General features: G+C 47.1%; 1 long non-coding RNA gene and 2 other non-coding genes across 3 annotated transcripts; all 3 read right to left on the bottom strand.

Moving 5' to 3' along the window:
• Positions 1-206: 206 nt before the first annotated feature.
• On the bottom strand, positions 207-2,076 carry LOC142385505 (uncharacterized). The gene is made up of 3 exons (XR_012770194.1): positions 1,707-2,076; positions 1,380-1,589; positions 207-305 (listed from the first exon to the last, which is right to left on the bottom strand). It is a non-coding gene; the product is annotated as an uncharacterized LOC142385505 (long non-coding RNA).
• A 10,833-nt stretch (positions 2,077-12,909) lies between these two features.
• trnan-guu (transfer RNA asparagine (anticodon GUU)) lies at positions 12,910-12,983 on the bottom strand. The gene has a single exon. It is a non-coding gene; the product is annotated as a tRNA-Asn (tRNA).
• Positions 12,984-13,449: 466 nt separating this feature from the next.
• Positions 13,450-13,523, bottom strand: trnan-guu (transfer RNA asparagine (anticodon GUU)). Its single transcript has one exon. It is a non-coding gene; the product is annotated as a tRNA-Asn (tRNA).
• Between the last annotated feature and the right edge of the window lie 6,392 nt (positions 13,524-19,915).

Genomic DNA, 19,915 nt, shown 5'->3' with positions numbered 1-19,915 from the left:
CAGTGTTCAGTTTGTCTTGGTGCCTTGCAGCAAATACCACCCTCTGCTTGTCAAAGTCCAGCAGGCTCTGCCACAGAGCAACAATGCTGCTCACCTACACAGGGAAATAACACAACTGTACATGAGGACACAGCAATGTTCAAGTGAGCTGAGGAGTGTGCATAGTGCATGTATGCAGCAAGCAACAACACGTTACTGACCTCCTGGTTGCTCAGCGTCAGAGAGGTTTTGTTCCTCAGCTCCACCAGATACTCAGCCAAGCTGTCCACTTTGTCCAGGCCTGGTACGCCTGCCTCATCTAAACCCTAAGACAACACAACCAACAGAACAGATATTAGTTAAAGGACATTTTGTTCAAGTTTTCTTTCATCTATCTACTATTCTACAGTTTACTATATATTTCACACCTCAGACATACGGCCAGCTATGGCAGGCTGGGTGGAGGGAGCAGGCTGGGTGGAGGCAGCAGGGTGGGTAGAGGAAGCAGGCTGGGTGGAGGCAGCAGGCTGGGTGGAGGGAGCTGGGTGGGTAGAGGAAGCAGGCTGGGTGGAGAAAGCAGGCTGGGTGGAGAAAGCAGGTTGGGTGGAGGGAGCAGGCTGGGTGGAGGCAGCAGGCTGGGTAGAGGAAGCAGGCTGGGTGGAGGCAGCAGGCTGGGTGGAGGGAGCAGGCTGGGTGGAGGCAGCAGGCTGGGTGGAGAAAGCAGGCTGGGTGGAGGGAGCAGGCTGGGTTGAGGGAGCAAGCTGAGTGGAGGCAGCAGGCAGGGTGGAGGGAGCAGGCTGGGTGGAGGCAGCAGGCTGGGTGGAGGCAGCAGGCAGGGTGGAGGGAGCAGGCTGGGTGGAGGCAGCAGGCTGGGTGGAGGCAGCAGGCAGGGTGGAGGCAGCAGGCTGGGTGGAGGCAGCAGGCTGGGTGGAGGGAGCAGGCTGGGTTGAGGGAGCAGGCTGAGTGGAGAAAGCAGGCTGGGTGAACTCCGATTCATCCATCCACAAAGAGGCTGTAGACAGGTTTGTGAACTGGTGCGACAACCATAAACTACACATTAACACCTGTAAGACTGTAGAAATGCTCTTTGATCCCAGGTCAACTGGTGACCGTAGCCCTTTGACCATACACGGTAATAACATTAATCAGCTAACCTCATGTAAGTACCTAGGCATTCACATTGACAGCGACCTGAGCTGGCAGACACAGGTAGCCACTGTATGCTCTAGAATTCATCAGCGCCTCCACTTCTTACGCAGACTGCGGTTGTTTGGTGTCAGCAAAAACATAATGTTAATTTTCTACAGGGCAGCAATAGAGTCCATCTTACGGTACGGTATCACCAGTTGGTTCGGAAATCTAACTGTCGAATGTAAATCACAGATATCATTTTGAAATACCTGTGTATTTTGCTGGAGGTGTGAAGTTGGGGACGTATTCTCGGCCGAGCACCTTCAGGCTGTTGTTGTTAATGCATCGTGTCGTGTCTCCAGCATATGTGAGAAGACACGACGGCTTGCCGCTCACTGCTGCAGCGCCCCGATCCTGATTCCACCTGTTAAGGCCTTCCAGGAGATAGAGCTGGAAATTCAGCAGATTTGCACTGGTTCCTGAAAAAAAAAGCGAAAAAACAAAACAACATATTTATGTCTTAGAAAAATTGCTTGTTCATCCAGTTTTGATATTAAATACAGCTCAGAGGTGTAATCATGTAGAGAGGGACTTACCAGGAATAAAGCTGTTCAAATGGCAGTGAAATGACTCGAGAGATGTTGATCCTCGGGCACAGCGGTAGCTGGTGAGCTTGATGCCACTCTTGTTCCTGCTGCCTACTTCAGTGTACAACGGAATCCCTGGAACATCCTGGATGCATTTTATGTGCCGTTTTTGCACACGCCAGATGTGATCCATCCTCACTTCATCCAGCAGAGGAACACCCATCAGGTCTCTCCCTTTTGGACCCCTTAGCTCCTCCAGCAGCCGTTCTAGTTGTACAAGAGTTGCTTCCTCTCCCCGAGTCCTCCTACGGCAGAAAGTACTCAACTCTTTTTTAGATATTTGGCTGTCCACCATGGATCTGGTTATACCAGGTCTCTGTTCTTGCTGGAGCTGGTTTGTTTTTGATCTCTGGAGGAGGTCGAGGTCCCCTGCATCCCACTCAAAGATGCACGAGGACAGGGCCCTCATGAAAGCAGGACACAGGGGATGAGCATCTGTCGTACATCCCACAGCCAGCCGCCGCATGAAATGCCAAATGTCAAGTCGTATGTGGAGATCTGGCCACTCCCCAAACCTGGCCTGCAGCTTGCTCAGCCCCTCAGTTATACAGCAGCCACAGTCCACATAAAGCACCTTGGGAGGTGCAACCCCAGCCTGGCGGTACTGCTCCATCAGGCCAGCAGCCATCCTGTCCAGTCCTGGACCCTCCTGCACAGTCAGGACACTATTTAAGATTTGGCCCAGCTCGTTGCCCACAGAAGACACCCACAGGGCCGTTCCTTTGCTGTGTCCTGCCAGCTTCTTTGTGATCTACAATTAAAAAAGTGATGTTAAATCTCACAGTTTGTCTTGTCATTAGAAACCACTGTATGCCATAGATTTCATTGCATTTTTATGCACTTTATACAATAATGTCACACCGCGGTGAGGTCAAGTGGGTTTTTTTTGTCTCGTCTCCATGTCATGTCTCGTCATTTCCTGTTTTATTTTGAAAGAGTAACTCCCTTCTCGTTTCAGGTCACTTGCCCTTCCTCTTGTGTTCCCGTCTGATTGTCGCATGAGTGATTCCACCTGTTCCCCGTTAACCCTGTGTGTATAAGAGTTGACGTCTCCCCTTGTCTTGTGCCAGTGTGTCGTTATCGTTGTTGTCAACATACCTCACTCTTGCGTTCCAAACCAAGTTCATGTCCTATGCCAAGTTTCGAATCTCGCTAAGAGAGTTTTTGTTTCTGATAACTTTTGTATTTATAGCCTTGTTAAGAAATAGTTTAAGTTTAATAGCATTTTTGCGTTTTCCTCCTAGTGGAGTGAATTTTTGTTCCTAGTAAAGTTTCATATCTTAGTGCCTCCTATTTTTACAGGAGAGGGTTTTTTGTTTTCCTCCGTAGTTGGAGTGATTATTCGTTTAAAATATAAAGTTTCGAAGCCTTTGTTTTTCCTCCTCAGTGGAGTGATTATAATTTCTATAAAGTTTCATAGATATACTTCCCTCATTTTGGGAGAAGTATATGATAGTATCGATAACTTATATATAGTCCTTTTTTGTTCTCTCTTGGAGAGTTTTGGACAACCGTGTTCCTCCTGAAATAAAACCTTGGAATTACATCACCTGCTCCTGTGTCCTGCTGATTCTCTGGGTGTGACAGTACACACTGGCCAGAATGGACGCAGCAGGTTCCGAGTTTTTGAGCGCAGCTCTCGCTTCGCAGGGAGATCGTCTCTCCCAACAGGAGGAACAGATGGCAGCCCTCGGCCAAGGGCTCGAAAACCTCGCCCGGAGCCAGAGGGACTTCCAGGACAGCGTCTCGGATTACATGGGGAAACTTACGGATCAGATGCAGCGACTTCTGGAGCGCAATGATCAGAGCGCCACTGCATCTGCCCCCCTGGATCCCACGCCTCCACCCGCTCCGACCCACTCCGTCGTCGGAACCCGCCTAGCCTCTCCGGAGCGCTTTTCAGGAGAGGTTGGTCAGAGCAGATCATTTATTATTGACTGCGAGATGCATTTTGAATTAAACCCCCACCAGTTCTCCACAGACAGAGCCAAGATCGCCTACATGGTTACCCACCTGTCTGGAAGAGCGAGAGAGTGGGCCAGGGCCGAGTGGGAGAAGCGCTCACCACTTTGCAACTCCCTTCTGGGCTTTAAAGAGGGGCTGCGCCGAGTCTTTGACCCGGTCTCTTCGGAGCGTCAGAAGGCAAGAGAGCTGAGCGGACTTAAACAGGGCCGAGAATCAGTGTGCGATTTTGCCATTCGCTTCCGGACTCTTGCAGTGGAGAGTGGGTGGAATGACCGGGCCCTCTACGACGTCTTTCTGAAGGGGCTGGCCGGCCCCATTCAGGAGCTGCTGCTCCCTCTGGACCTCCCTGCTGACCTGGACTCTCTCATCGCACTCGCTGTCCGGACGGACAACCGACTCCAGGAGTACAAGACGCAGCGGGGAGGGCACCACCTGTCAGCGGGACATCCTCCGCCCTCTTTCTCATCTCCACGTACAGCCATCCGCGGAACCCCGTCGCCTCATCGTTCTCACGCTTCCTCTCCTGTTGGAGGAGAGGAGCCCATGGAACTAGACAGAGCCAAACTCACGCCTGCAGAGAGACAACGCCGCTTTAGGGAGAGACGGTGCTTCTACTGTGGAGAAACCGGACATCACGTCTCCTCATGCCCGGTGAGACCCTCTCAGGTGAAAACAAATCACAACAATTCAAGCTCCACGCCACGCAAAAGATTCTACACTCAGGTAAAACACAACAACACCACCTTAGACCTGGAGGCTCTTATTGACTCAGGGGCTGACGAAAGCCTCATGGTCTGGGAAATAGCCAAAAAACTGGGGCTAAAAACCAAGGCTCTACCACAGCCGATTAAAGCCAGCGCTTTGAATGGCAGCGCGCTTTTTTCCATCACCCACGTGACAGAACTCATAACCCTGGTCACAGAGGGACATATTGAAAAAATAACCTTTTTCCTGTTCCATTCACCCACTCACACCCTGGTTTTGGGACATCCATGGCTTATAAAACACAATCCTCACATTGACTGGCCTTCGGGCAAGATTCTGGGGTGGGGAAGAGATTGTGAGGGCAGGTGCCTGCAGACCAAGGCTGGCATGCCTGTTCTAGCCATGTTAAACACTGTCTCTGCTCCTGTCACAGAGTTCCAGTCCCCAGACCTGACGTCGGTTCCCGCCTGCTATCACCATCTAAAGGACGTTTTTAATAAAGACAAGGCCATGTCTCTCCCCCCGCACCGCCCATATGACTGTGCAATCAACCTCATTCCAGGAGCCACCATTCCCAAGGGCCGCTTATATTCTCTGTCAAGACCCGAACAACTAGCCATGAAGGACTACATCCAGACATCATTAAAGGCGGGTCTCATCCGTCCTTCCTCATCACCGGCCGGAGCAGGGTTCTTTTTTGTGGACAAAAAAGATGGGTCACTAAGACCCTGCATAGACTACAGCCCTCTTAACGACATCACAGTAAAAAACCGCTACCCGCTTCCCTTGATGTCAACGGTGTTTGACCAGCTTCAACAGGCTGCCATATTCACTAAGTTGGACTTACGCAATGCATACCACCTTGTTCGCATTAGAGAGGGGGACGAATGGAAGACCGGTTTTAACACCCCTAGTGGCCATTACGAGTATCTCGTCATGCCTTTCGGACTTACTAATGCTCCAGCTGTGTTCCAAGCTATGATCAATGATGTTCTTAGAGATTTTCTGGACCTTTTCGTATATGTGTATCTTGATGATATTTTAATTTACTCACCTGATTTAATTACCCATAAGCACCATGTGAACCAAGTACTCCAACGTCTACTAGAAAATCACCTGTATGTCAAAGCAGAAAAGAGTGAATTCCATGTTAACACCACTTCCTTCCTAGGTTTCATTATAGCTCCCGGCAAAGTCCAGATGGACCCAGCTAAGACCAGCGCGGTAGCCGAGTGGCCAACACCAGACAGCCGTAAGAGGGTCCAACAATTCCTGGGCTTTGCAAACTTTTATAGACGCTTCATCAGAGGGTTCAGCACTATCGCTGCTCCTCTTCACGCCCTCACCTCAACACAGGTTCGGTTCCACTGGGGGCCGAAGGAAGACGAGGCGTTCCAGCGACTCAAACGCCTTTTTACCTCCGCACCCATTCTCTCCTTGCCGGACCCCCAGCGCCAGTTCGTCGTGGAAGTCGACGCATCCAGTGAAGGCATCGGGGGTGTTCTCTCCCAGCGATCCGAGACAGACGGCAAAATGCACCCGTGCGCCTTCCTTTCACGGCGGCTGAGCCCGGCGGAGAGGAATTATGACGTAGGTAACCGGGAGCTGCTGGCGGTCAAGGTCGCCTTGGAGGAGTGGAGACACTGGCTGGAGGGGGCACTTCAACCGTTTATTGTCTGGACAGACCACAAGAACTTAGAATACATAAGGAAAGCCAAACGGCTCAATTCACGCCAGGCCAGGTGGACTTTATTCTTTAATCGTTTCTGCTTCACGTTGTCTTACAGGCCAGGGTCCCGGAATGTCAAGCCTGACGCCCTGTCCCGCATCTACGACCCTGCGCCTGCTGCCAAGGAACCTGAGCCCATCCTCCCACTGCACTGTGTGGTTGGAGCGGTTACCTGGCAAATAGAAAAGGAGGTGAAGCAAGCAAACGGTGAGACCCCTCCACCTACGGGTTGCCCAGATAATTGTCTTTTTGTCCCGGTTAATCTGCGCCCACAGGTGATCCATTGGGCCCACACCTCGCTGCTCACCTGCCATCCGGGAGTACGGAGAACCATGTATGCCATCTCCCAGCGGTTCTGGTGGCCATCCATGGAGCCGGGGGTTCGGGAGTACATTGAGGCTTGCTCGGTCTGCGCCCGTAACAAAACATCCTCCGGGTCACGCAGGGGGCTGCTGCACCCACTGCCGATTCCCTCCAGACCGTGGTCTAATATCTCGATGGACTTCGTCACGGGGCTCCCGGTCTCAGCAGGTAACACCACGGTTCTGACCGTGGTGGATCGATTTTCGAAAATGACTCACTTCATTGCTCTGCCTAAATTACCCTCTGCCAAAGAAACGGCTAGCATTATGATGCAACATGTTTTTAGAATCCATGGTTTCCCCAAAGATATCGTTTCTGACCGGGGGCCCCAGTTCATCTCCCGGTTCTGGAGGGAGTTCTGCCGGCTCATTGGTGCTTCTGTCAGCCTGACCTCAGGGTACCACCCGGAGGCCAACGGCCAGACCGAGCGCCTGAACCAGCAGCTGGAAACCGGCCTCCGGTGCTTGGTGTCACAGAATCCGACGACGTGGAGCAGCCACCTGGTCTGGGTGGAATTTGCACATAATTCTCTGCCCACCTCCGCCACAGGTTTCTCCCCCTTCAAGTGCGTATATGGGTACCAGCCTCCCGTGTTTCCAGATGCGGAACGTGAGGTCACGGTTCCCTCCGCCCACGCCCTGGTTCGCCGTTGTCGGCGCATCTGGACTGCTGCACGCCAAGTTCTCATCCGCCAGGGGGATCGGGTCAAAAGGGCCGCAGACCGCAAACGCCAACCTGCACCACCATACCAACCCGGACAGAAGGTCTGGCTCTCGGCCCGTGACCTACACCTCCAGGTCCCCAGCAAAAAGCTGGCACCGCGGTTTGTGGGACCCTTCTCAATTTCAAAGGTCATCAACCCAGCCGCCGTCCGTCTACGCCTGCCTCGCTCCCTCAGAGTTCATCCCACGTTCCATGTAAGTCAAGTTAAACCTGCCAAGGAAAGTCCTATGGTCCCGACCACCAAGCCCCCACCACCGCTGGAGTCGGCCGACGGGGGAGTATTTTATAAAGTAAAAAAATTACTAGCAGTACGCAACAGAGGGAGGGGCAAGCAGTTTTTAGTGGACTGGGAGGGTTACGGCCCAGAAGAAAGACAATGGGTTCCAAGGAGCTACATAGCCGACCCCTCCCTCATCACGGACTTCTACAAAGACCACCCTGAGCTACCTGGACCGTCAGGAGTCGGTCCTAGAAGGGGGGGCTCTGTCACACCGCGGTGAGGTCAAGTGGGTTTTTTTTGTCTCGTCTCCATGTCATGTCTCGTCATTTCCTGTTTTATTTTGAAAGAGTAACTCCCTTCTCGTTTCAGGTCACTTGCCCTTCCTCTTGTGTTCCCGTCTGATTGTCGCATGAGTGATTCCACCTGTTCCCCGTTAACCCTGTGTGTATAAGAGTTGACGTCTCCCCTTGTCTTGTGCCAGTGTGTCGTTATCGTTGTTGTCAACATACCTCACTCTTGCGTTCCAAACCAAGTTCATGTCCTATGCCAAGTTTCGAATCTCGCTAAGAGAGTTTTTGTTTCTGATAACTTTTGTATTTATAGCCTTGTTAAGAAATAGTTTAAGTTTAATAGCATTTTTGCGTTTTCCTCCTAGTGGAGTGAATTTTTGTTCCTAGTAAAGTTTCATATCTTAGTGCCTCCTATTTTTACAGGAGAGGGTTTTTTGTTTTCCTCCGTAGTTGGAGTGATTATTCGTTTAAAATATAAAGTTTCGAAGCCTTTGTTTTTCCTCCTCAGTGGAGTGATTATAATTTCTATAAAGTTTCATAGATATACTTCCCTCATTTTGGGAGAAGTATATGATAGTATCGATAACTTATATATAGTCCTTTTTTGTTCTCTCTTGGAGAGTTTTGGACAACCGTGTTCCTCCTGAAATAAAACCTTGGAATTACATCACCTGCTCCTGTGTCCTGCTGATTCTCTGGGTGTGACAAATAAACATTTCACAAATAATTAGAATTAAACAAGTTTAGTTGTTTGTGAAATTAGAAAAAAATGAGTGTGATCTACCAAACCTTTTTAAATTAGTGTACTTAATACTCTCACATTACAAAGTAGTTTTTCTAGGAGCATATGATAATAATAATTGTTATTATCATTACATTATTACTCACCTTTTTGGTGGAGTCCAACTTTAAGATGGTGCCCAAGGTGGATGTGAGGCTGGCCTTGATGTGGTCTATGCGTGACAGGATGTCTCTGCCATACACAGACAGCAACCAGCGATCAGTGGGGACGTCAGCGGGCTCTGGGGGCTCCTGGCACACAACTGGGAACAGGCTGGGCCCATTAACAAAGTTAGAGCACTCTTCAAAATAGTGCCCCAACCTATCCAGCCATTCCTCCCCGTGGTTTTCTTTCAGCTGTTTTAACAGCGGTGCAGAGCTGTTGCCCTGAGTCCGATCCCGCATCAGGCGGATGACAGGTATGTCACAGGCATACCTGGAATTCAGATTCATAAAGTATTTAGTTTACAGTTACATTTACAGATCAATTTATTTTCTATGCCTCAAGTTACCATTTTACAAAATGTTTTACTCACTTCTGGGTCAGGATAAGCCGGAACAGCTTTTGGTGCGGCAAGTCCAGCTGATCCCGGATGGTCTGGGACGTTGATAGGTATGTGAGATTGCACCCACTGCACTTGAGTGTCTCCGTCACCAGCAGGTAAAACCTATCAATATCCAGGACCTTCCGAGCCCTTTTGTGGATACCAGCACCTGTAAGATGCTTCCCACAGGCTTGGCAGAACACCCTGACCTTCCACTGATGATAGGGCATCCACACCAGAAGCCGATGGGGAAAAAAACGGTCGGGTGTTGGTACCTGGTGGTAGATCAGGGCTGGCACAGGAGGCTCATACCAAAGCTTCCAATCTGGGTGCAGTTTGCCAGAGCGAAAGAGGGATTTGAAATCCATCTTTGGTCCTGCACAGGGATGGTTTTCCTCATTTCACTCGGCAACCAGAAAGAAGCTGCATCCCCGGCTGCTGCTGACTGTAACAGTGACGTTCCAGGCTCCCCCTGAAAACAGCACAAGAGATTTGGAAATGTACATAAATATGTCTCATTAAAGAAGACCTAGAACTCCATTACTTTAATGAAGACATACTACTGTACTCACAGATGAAACAGTCTCGCAGGTGTGTGCCGGGGAAGATGGAGCAATGATAGGGCTCCTCACAGAGGACGGAGAAGGGCTGGAGGTCCTCACATAGGATGGAGATGGGATAGGGGTCCTCACAGAGGACGGAGATGGGCTGGAGGTCCTCACAGAGGATGGAGATGGGCTAGAGGTCCTCACAGAGGATGGAGATGGGCTAGAGGTCCTCACAGAGGATGGAGATCCGAAAAAGACCCACCAAAATGGGATTTAGTGAACTGAAATGACAAATGTACACTCATGTAAAGTAAATCCAATATGAATCCCAGCTTCAAAATAAGCATAAAAATGTGTTCTTCGAAAACTGTTCTTACAGTTTGTTGCACAAGGCTAAATTAATCATACAAAGTATTTAGCGGGGAAACAAAAACATTTACCATTGACAAAGATGGAGGGGACCTCAAAAAGGACCGTGGGGCTGGAGCTGTTTCAGCAGAAGAAGATGGTGAAGCCATAGAGTGTTGGGTCACAGGAGGAGGAGGTGGAGGAGGAGGAGGGGGTGGAGGTGGAGGAGGAGGAGGCTGTAGTGCAGGCTACAAACACATATATATTCTAAGTATAAAAGCCATCATTCACCAGAATTGTAAAAGACAAGACATAGCTGTAAAAATGACTTATTGTAATCAGATTTCATTTTAAACCAGTTTACCTTAGCAGAGTGAAAGCCACAGTCACAGGTCATAGACCCTCCAAAAAGGGTGGTCTGACCTCGTGTTTGCATGGGGCATTTTTCTATCTGAAACATTACAGCATCATCTCATTAATGGCAATTACTCATGTCTCTTTTTTTGTAGTGGCTTTACTTTACCTTCTGATAGAGATCATGCCATTTCTTCTGCCTCGGGGCTGGTCTATTTCCGGCGTTTGAAGGCCAAACCCCATTGCTGGCAAATGCCCTAAGCCTTGCCATCCACTCCTCATCTCCCATACCTTTATGGCTCTTTGGCTTGGAGCTCATCTGAAGAAAACATTAGAAATGAGGAGAATCAAACATAACAAAGTATTTATGCACTTTATACAGTTAACAATTGGTATGACATGAAAGCATAAAAAAAAATTAATATCAATAATATTTCTATAACAACAATAATTAGTCAATTACTTATCTATCTATCTATCTATCTATCTATCTATCTATCTATCTATCTATCTATCTATCTATCCATCCATCCATCCATCCATCCATCCATCCATCCATCCATCCATCCATCTATCTATTGACATTTTAAGGTTACTACTATGCTATAAAGTTAAATGTGTCTTTATACTTTGCTCACAGAACGCGACATCATAGTAACACTATTTTATTTAATCTATGGTATATTATTTTTAGCTGTTTAGCTATATTAAAGGCGGGGTAGGGGATCTTTTTCTGGAACTTTTTTTACGTATTGCTTGAAATACTCTTCACACCCTCATTGCAACCAATTAATTAAAAGTTTTGACACAAATATGAAAAGTTTTAGTGGCCTCTAGAACGTACAATCTAGACAAAACAGTATCCAATCATTGTGAACGGACCGTTCACAATGATTGGATTCTGATGCCGTCTATCAAACTGCAATCTGCTCCTCCCTCCCCCTCCCCCTCCTTCCCCCTGTGCGCGTACCCTGCTCCGTGAACGAAGCTTGGCAGGAAGCTAAACTAGAGCCAGCTTGGCTAGCACCTAGCATTATTAAACGTATATTTAGCATAAACTAAGTACTAAATACTAAATACGGCAACGATCGATGCTTGCTGTCAGAACAGCGCTCGTGTACCTTCGTGCTCGTGCGCGTTCATGTACTCTAGAGGCGTGCCTTCGGGGGGAAAGTGAAGAAAAGGGTTGGGACTTTTTACCTGTGTATTTTCAAAATGCAGCTTCGCTGGACTCAAAATCCAGGATCTCCTACCCTACCTTTAATACGACGTTTGTTTGAATGGAAGGATGTATAAGAAACAATATAACTTGATACTTACTGTAAGACTGTTTTTTTAAGTCGGCAGAGACAACGGCTCGATGAAAAATCCCTCTTCTGTAACGGCTAACTTTTATAATCCTCTAACCCAGGGGTCTTCAACGTTTTTCAGGCCAGGGACCCCCAAACTTATGGAGAGTTGGAGCAGGGACCCCCCTACTATTTATATGGCATACAATTGTATTTTATATTTAACGGGGCCTAGTGCCGTGTATAAACATAGCTACTCTGTTATTGTACATTCAGTACTAAGCTATTCAAATAATACACAGGTTAATAGATTCATGTTTTTATTTTAAACATGTGCAAGGTACAAGGTGGCCGTGCCACTGACATTTATAAACAAACATCTTGCATACAATACTGAGCTATTCAAATAATCCACAGATTTTAACTTTAAACATGCATGTAGATGGGACAATGAATCCTCAAACCATCTGTGGATGGCACATGTTTGCACACAATTTGTGAGAAAAAACTGTTTGAAAAAAAAAAAAAAATTTTATTTTTTTTTTAAATCGTCTAATCAACCAAAGATTTCGCGACCCCCCTGCAGTATGTCCACGGACCCCCTGGGGGTCGCGGACCCCCTGTTGAAGACCTCTGCTCCAACCTAACGAAGACAAAATCTTTAATTTGTTTTTTTTGTTGGTTTTGTTGGAGGAGGGGGAGCGGAGGTCAACTCAAAGTTAGGGCTTCACCTTGATTGGCCAATTTCCATTGTGAGCTCCGGCGTTGCTAGGCTCGTATATCGTCACGGTGATTGGCCGAGCTCCATTGTGAGCTCGGGCGTTGATAGGCTCGGTCCATTGTGAGTCGGTGAGACATTGGCTAAACCGTTCAATGTGAGAATGGAGAAGGGCGAAGCCTATTGGAGGGGAGATGCAGACTAACGTGAGCGAGGTAGCGCCACAGAGACTCTCCTGGCTTTTGTTGGCAGTGGGCGTGGCTTCAAGCTTGACTGCCCCCTCATGGCGGTAGATGCAAGCTTTCTGTATTTTTGCGTGATGACACTCGAGTGAACTGCTGCTGATCTATGTCAAACTTGAACCGAAAAGTAGGAGGTGCTATACAGCAAGATTACCAGTTACAATACAATTGTAATATCTCTCATCAAACAGCTCAGAATGCTTTGGCACCTTAACTCTTGTCAACCAAATGACAACTTGTGGGTTCAGTGGGACAAGTCACCCATTACAGCTATCGATTTGCTACCAAACCTACAACTGGTTGCTGACCGGTAGATTTGTTGGTACACACACTCGTCCCTGGGTGGGCTCGAACCACCAACCTTTCGGTTAACAGCCGAACGCGCTGGCCGATTGCGCCACAGAGACTTGCTGTAGTTGTCTGTGGGCGTGGCCTCGATCATTACCACCTCTCATCCCTTCATTAGAGTATGTGTTCGATTTCTTTATGTTTTTCATAAGGTTGATATCTGCTGTGTAGGTAACAAGTAAAGTAGCACAAAACAAGTAGTCAATAACTTCCTGCTCTGACTTGTTAAAGAGATTTAATGTCAATTTTTTTCCCAAGTGCCCTCATTTGGTCTCTCAGCCTTTTTGAATTTTTTCTTGTTTGTGTGTGACTTTCATAGCAATATGACAAAAAGGTTGTTTTTTCACTTTGCTTGTGCAATTTTGACAAAAGACAGAGGAGCCTCAAGGTTGAGTCATTCATTACACTGCACTTATCAGGTCACCCTTGGAGAAATATTTTGCCAAGGAGCGTGTATAATACGTAAGGAGAGCGTTTTGGCAGCAGAATGTTTGCTCTAATTCTCGTAATACGCATAATTTAGAACTTCCCTGGGTGGGCTTGAACCACCAACCTTTCGGTTAACAGCCGAACGCGCTAACCGATTGCGCCACAGAGACTCTGCCTGCCTTTTGTTGGCAGTGAGCGTGGCTTCGAGCTTGACTGCCCACTCATGGCAGTAGATGCAAGCTTTCTGTATTTTTGCGTGATGAGACTTGAGTGAACTGCTGCTGATCTATGTCAAACTTGAACCGAAAAGTAGGAGGTGCTATAAAGCAAGATTACCAGTTACAATACAATTGTAATATCTCTTATCAAACAGCTCAGCATGCTTTGGCACCTTAACTCTTGTCAACCAAATGACTTAAAGGATAACTTGTGGGTTCAGTGGGACAAGTCACCCATTACAGCTATCGATTTGCTACCAAACCTACAACTGGTTGCTGACCGGTAGATTTGTTGGTACACACACTCGTCCCTGGGTGGGCTCGAACCACCAACCTTTCGGTTAAAGGGATAGTTCACCTCTTTTGACATAAAGTTTTATGACACCCCATATAGCAATATCATTTTTGAACATTGACTTACCCCCCGCTGCGTCCTGTGAGCCGAATTCCAGCTGAGTTTTGCGTTCCACGAAAGTAGTCCGGCTAGTTGGCTGGGGTCAAAAAAATAAAGCATTTTACTTCTCAAAAAAATATCCGTTCAAAAGAGTAACACATTTGCATCACAAAATGTTGTCCAGGAAAAAGTCAGACCTCACTTCGCTTGGCGCTATTTTTGCCTCCCTTGATATCAATTCGTCCAATGTAAAACTGTGCAGACCTTAGAGCAGACCGAGCACTCCCTAGCCACCTAGCGATAGCTGCACCTGTTACGGTGTTTACTGCTCGGAAGCAGGGGACTGCTCGGTCTGCACAGTTTTACATTGGACGCATTGATATCAAGGGAGGCAAAAATAGCGCCAAGCGAAGTGAGGTCTGACTTTTTCCTGGACAACATTTTGTGATGCAAATGTATTACTCTTTTGAACGGATATTTTTTTGAGAAGCAAAACGCTTTATTTTTTTGACCCCAGCCAACTAGCCGGACTACCTTCGTGGAACGCAAAACTCAGCTGGAATTCGGCTCACAGGACGCAGCGGGGGTAAGTCAATGTTCATAAATGATATTGCTAATATGGGATGTCATACAGCTTCATGTCAAAAGAGGCGAACTATCCCTTTAACTGCCGAACGTGCTGGCCGATTGCGCCACAGAGACTTGCTGTAGCTGTCTGTGGGCGTGGCCTCGATCATTACCACCTCTCATCCCTTCATTAGAGTATGTGTTCGATTTATTTATGTTTGTCATAAGGTTGATATCTGCTGTGTAGGTAACAAGTAAAGTAGCACACAACAAGTAGTCAATAACTTCCTGCTCTGACTTGTTAAAGCTGCGGTCTGCAACTTTTTTTTAGTCATATTAGCTTGAACTGTCATGGGATTCTGGAAGTAGAATATTAAATAGTCTGTTTAGGAAAAAAAACGAAATCTGTAGCTCCCTCTGAAGCCTGTAATCATGCTTAAAAAAACCGAGCGCTCCCGACTGTTTTTAATCAATCAAGTTAGGGTGGAGGAATCCTACCTGTCAATCACAGCTTGTGCACACGCTGCTGAGCGTGAGTCATCACACAGCTTGTGTGCGCTCACACTGGTGTGGACTTACGTGCACAACCTCGTCCACAGAGGGGGAGGGGGAGGGGTTTGGGGGGCGATTCGGAGCTTGTTAGATGTCGGGGGAGGGACCTGACAGTTGTATCAGTTCGAATTTTCCGACTTTAGACTCGTAATATTGAAAACCTGCCGACTGCAGCTTTAAAGAAAGAGATTTAATGTCAAATTTTTTCCCAACTGCCCTCATTTGGTCTCTCAGCCTTTTTGAATTTTGCAAGCATGTCAACCAAATGACAAAAAGGTCAACCAAATGACTTAAAGGATAACTTGTGGGTTCAGTGGGAAGAGTTACCCCGTACATCTTTTGATTTGCTACCAAACATACAACTGGTTGCTGACCAGTGGATTTTTTGGTATAAACCATCGTCGCTGGGTGGGCTTGAACCACCAACCTTTCAGTTAACAGCCAAATACGCTAAATGATTGCGCCACAGACACTCTGCCTGTCTTTTGTTGGCAGTGAGCGTGGCTTCGAGCTGCCCCCTCATGGCGGTAGATGCAAGAGTTCTGTATTTTTGCGTGATGAGACTTGAGTGAACATTTGACTGCTGACTAAATCTATGTCAAACTTGAACCGAAAAGTAGGAGGTGCTATACAGCAAGATTACCAGTTACAATACAATTGTAATATCTCTCATCAAACAGCTCAGCATGCTTTGGCACTGGAGCTGGGTCATATACTCGACGTATTCGACTTATTCGACGTCATAAATTCGTCGACAGGAATAATTTGCGTTTTATGCGTCGCTAATTTTTATTTTTTTTGGTTGAAGTCCCCGTTCCAAACGACCTACTAGATGAACTCTCACTCCAGTCCAGCGGTGGCAGTAAATATGCACCAGAGTCGCCAATCGGTGTAGACGCCTTAGTTTAAAACGGAAGAAGAAGAATTCATAACGATGGCGGCGGCAAGTAGTAGTTGGAGCACTGAAGAGCATATAGCTAAAAAAATCACGCACACAGTCTTCCAAAGTCTGGGAATTTTTCACCCTTAATGCTGCTAAAAATGTGGTTGTTTGCAGACTATGCAAATTTAATTTGGCGTACCACAGCAGTACATCAGCGATGCACGAACACTTAAAACGAAAGCACCCTGGAGCTCGTCAGGATGGCAGCAAAACACCGTAAGTCCTGTTAATTTCAAGATCCTCTCTGAATAAACGCTACGTTAGACTGTTGAGTTGTTGTCCAGTTATATTCCCGGCGTAAAATTTACGTCTTTTAATTACGACTAGAACAGGTCCCATGTTTGCCTAGTTTAAAGCTGTTAGCGCTACCAGTCCCGACATGTTTCTTCTGTGTTATCTATTTGCTAACACCGGACGGTGGATTTTATACTCTGCCATTATGTAGTTCTAGTCTACCTGTTGACTGTCGAAATTCCATGATCTAGTAGCAACCAGATCCAAGTAGTAAACACGCATTACAAGTTGACAATTTAAATTACATAAATATTTTTTTAAGTTGAGCCTCTGAGATGGCTGTAGTATAGCCTACTGTTAGCTAAATGTATCATAATAACAGCAATGATGTGGACGATGCTATATTTTTGATTTGCTGCTGTGAATATTCATGTACTTTATGTTTTTTGCCTTTACAGGAGTAACCAAGCAGTGTGGCGGACTTTTTTCATAAAAAGAACCAGGCACCTTGCACACCCCAGGAGGCTAGTGTGTACACAAACAGGATCGTCTCTATGATTGTGAAGGACATGAGGCCCCTTGCGATTGTTGAAGGGGAAGGCTTCCGTGAAATGATAAACACTTTCCACTCAGGATACACCCTTCCATCCAGGCGCCACTTCACTGACTTAATGGAGAAGAAGTATATGGTTACCATGGACAAAGTGAAAAGTGAACTAGAAAAAAAGCATTTCCAAACTATCCCTAACAACTGATGCTTGGACCAGTCTGGCCACTGAGGCATATTTAGGTGTCACCTGTCATTTCATTAATGAAAAGTGGGAGCTGACCTCGTTTAGCTTAACTACAATGCCGCTTGAGGAGCGCCACACTGCTGAAAATATTGCCTCTTGGGTTGAGATGGTGGCAGATAAATTTGATTTCTCCCTTTGAGATGATGTACTGGCGATTGTACATGATAACGCAGCAAATGTTGTTGCAGCTCTTCGCATCCTAGAGGAGAAACATGGGGTAGCATCACATTGTTGCCATACGCTTCAGTTGGTGGTAAATCATGCCTTGAAGAACAACCCCATGATCGACAGGACACTCGGGGCTGCACGGTCTCTTGTGAAGCATTTCAAGAAAAGTGAGCCGGCTAGCAGCAAGCTGAAACAGAAACAAAAACAGTGGGGTACAGCTGAGCATACCCTGCTCCAGGATGTGTCTGTCAGATGGAACAGCTCATACTACATGGTGAGTCGCCTTTTGGAACAACGGTGGCCGGTGGTCCCAACACTTTCTGACCCAGACGTTACACAGCGTGGGAAGCAATACATGGATTTGAGGAATGATCAGTGGATCTTACTAGAGGAACTGGAGCAGGTCCTCAAGCCTTTCGAACAGGCCACTGTTTTTCTCAATGGAGAGTCCTATGTCACAATATCTGTTTTACCTCCACTGCTGAAGGGTCTCCATAAGTCTACAAAGAAAACCACATACGGGTCTGCTTCTGTGAACTCTTTTCAGATTGCTGCAGACCAAGAGATGAAGGCAAGGTGGGAGTCTGAGTCTGCTTTCAACTAGAATGGACAAAATGTGGCCATCATTGCTGCTGCCCTTGAGCCCCGCTTTCGTAGGATGAAGTTCCTGTCACCCGAGGATGCTTTGAAGGTACAAGTACAAATTCAGGCTCTGATAATTTATATCAAAAGAGCCAAGCAACAACTGGAAACGATTGAGCAGGAGCACTCGGCCAGTCCCCAGCAAAAGAACACCTCTTTGCTGGACATTCTGCTTGGCTCGGACTCTGAGGGGGAGGGCAGCACTGAGGATATTGGCCAGGAGGACAGTGGTGAGGGTGCATCTGTGAGAAATGAGGTTCTTTTGTATTTTGGGGAGAATTGCATTCCAAGGGATACTAGCCCACTTCAATAGTGGAAGGAAAATGCAGGAAGGTTCCCCAACCTGGCAGTTCTAGCCAAATCCTACTTGTCTGTGCCTGCAACCTCCACTCCATCAGAACGTCTCTTTTCAGATGCTGGACATATTGTAACCAAAAAAAGGGCAAGTCTGACGCCGGATCATGTTGACATGTTAACATTCCTCCACTCCAACCGTCAAACTATATCTTGAATTCAACACACACACACACACACACACACACACACACACACCAACAACAACAACAACAGCTGTTGATAACAGTTGTTATCCACATTGTTAAATAGCTAGTCCGGAAAAAAACTTACCAGGCAGCTGCAATTGCCGTCCAATCCCTGTTGTTGCGGTCATGGTAGGACTGTTGTCTTCTTCTCCTTCTGTTGACAATTTTCTCTTCCGTATCTATGTTCGCACATGCGTAGTGTGACAGGATGAGGTCAATCGCCGCGTGCAACTGCTTCAACTGTGCGAGAGCCTCAGGAGCGGCGACCAGGATTTCAAACAAGTTTGATTTTCATCCGAACGATCGGGAGGTGGTCAGGAGGGCTCAATCGTGCGTCTCGCACGATTGAGCCAAAACTCGGTCCGATCTCCAAAATAGTCGCACGAGTGAAAATCTTGTCGACATCGGGCCAAAAATCGCATAGTGAATGCCCAGCTTTAGGAGGCCAGTGCCTTATCCACGTGACTATTCAAAATAAAAAACACAACTTAAAGAAATTGGGTAAACGATCCTATATCAGAAAAGTGGACTTTGGAGGACACTCGTGAGCACACCAAACTAGTTTCAATTAAGAGATTTAGAAAGGGTTTCAGAGTTGGTCAAGTGTCAATTGTGATGCTGAGTGTTCCATCATCTTTTCCAGTTTTTTTTAATGAGAGATGTTGAGTTTGATTTGAAAATGTGTACATAGTAGAGGATGGTTTCGGTCCATCAACCTCTGGGTTATGGGCCCAGCACGCTTCCGCTGCGCCACTCTGCTACACACCTCTGAGGGGACTCGAACCCACAATCCCTGGCTTAGGAGGCCAGTGCCTTATCCACGTGACTATTCAAAATAAAAAACACAACTTAAATAAATCAGGTAAACGGTCCTCTAATCCATTTAACAAAAGTGAAAGATTTCAGTCTTTTGACACAATAATTATTTTTTCTTACTTATATCAAAAAAGTTGACTTTGGAGAACACCCGTGAGCACACCAAACGAGTTTGAATTAAGAGTGTGTAGAAAGGGTTTCAGAGTTGGTCAAGTGTCAATTGTGATGCTATGAATGTTTCATCATCTTTTCCAGGTTTTTTTAATGAGAGATGTTGAGTTTTATTTGAAAATTTATACATGGCAGAGGATGTTCTCGGTCTATCGACCTCTGGGTTCTGGGCCCAGCACGCTTCCGCTGCGCCACTCTGCTACACACCTCAGCTCTGGCCCTGTCATATATCCACGCCAACAGACACACAGACAAACAACAGAGAGAGCGAAGTAATGGTGACTATAGGCCTCCACTCTTCCTCCGGTCATCCAGGGTCTGTCCTGACTCTGGACAGTAGCACCGCCCCTTTAGCTGGGTGTGTCCAGTCTGTTTGTTTTTGTCCTGGCCACACACTTTGCAGGTGGAGTGGTATTTCTCCTTTTTCAGCCTCTTCCGTGGCTGTTCCCCCCTTGCCATTCGCTCCTCATCCTCCTGGGCAGCTTTGTTCAGCCTCCAGGCAGGTTGCCTTGGCTGGGCAC

The sequence above is a fragment of the Odontesthes bonariensis genome, chromosome 8 (assembly GCF_027942865.1).
Source record: "Odontesthes bonariensis isolate fOdoBon6 chromosome 8, fOdoBon6.hap1, whole genome shotgun sequence".
NCBI lineage: Eukaryota > Metazoa > Chordata > Actinopteri > Atheriniformes > Atherinopsidae > Odontesthes > Odontesthes bonariensis.
Note: the sequence above shows the minus strand (reverse complement) of the source record. Positions and strands in the feature narration are given on the sequence as shown.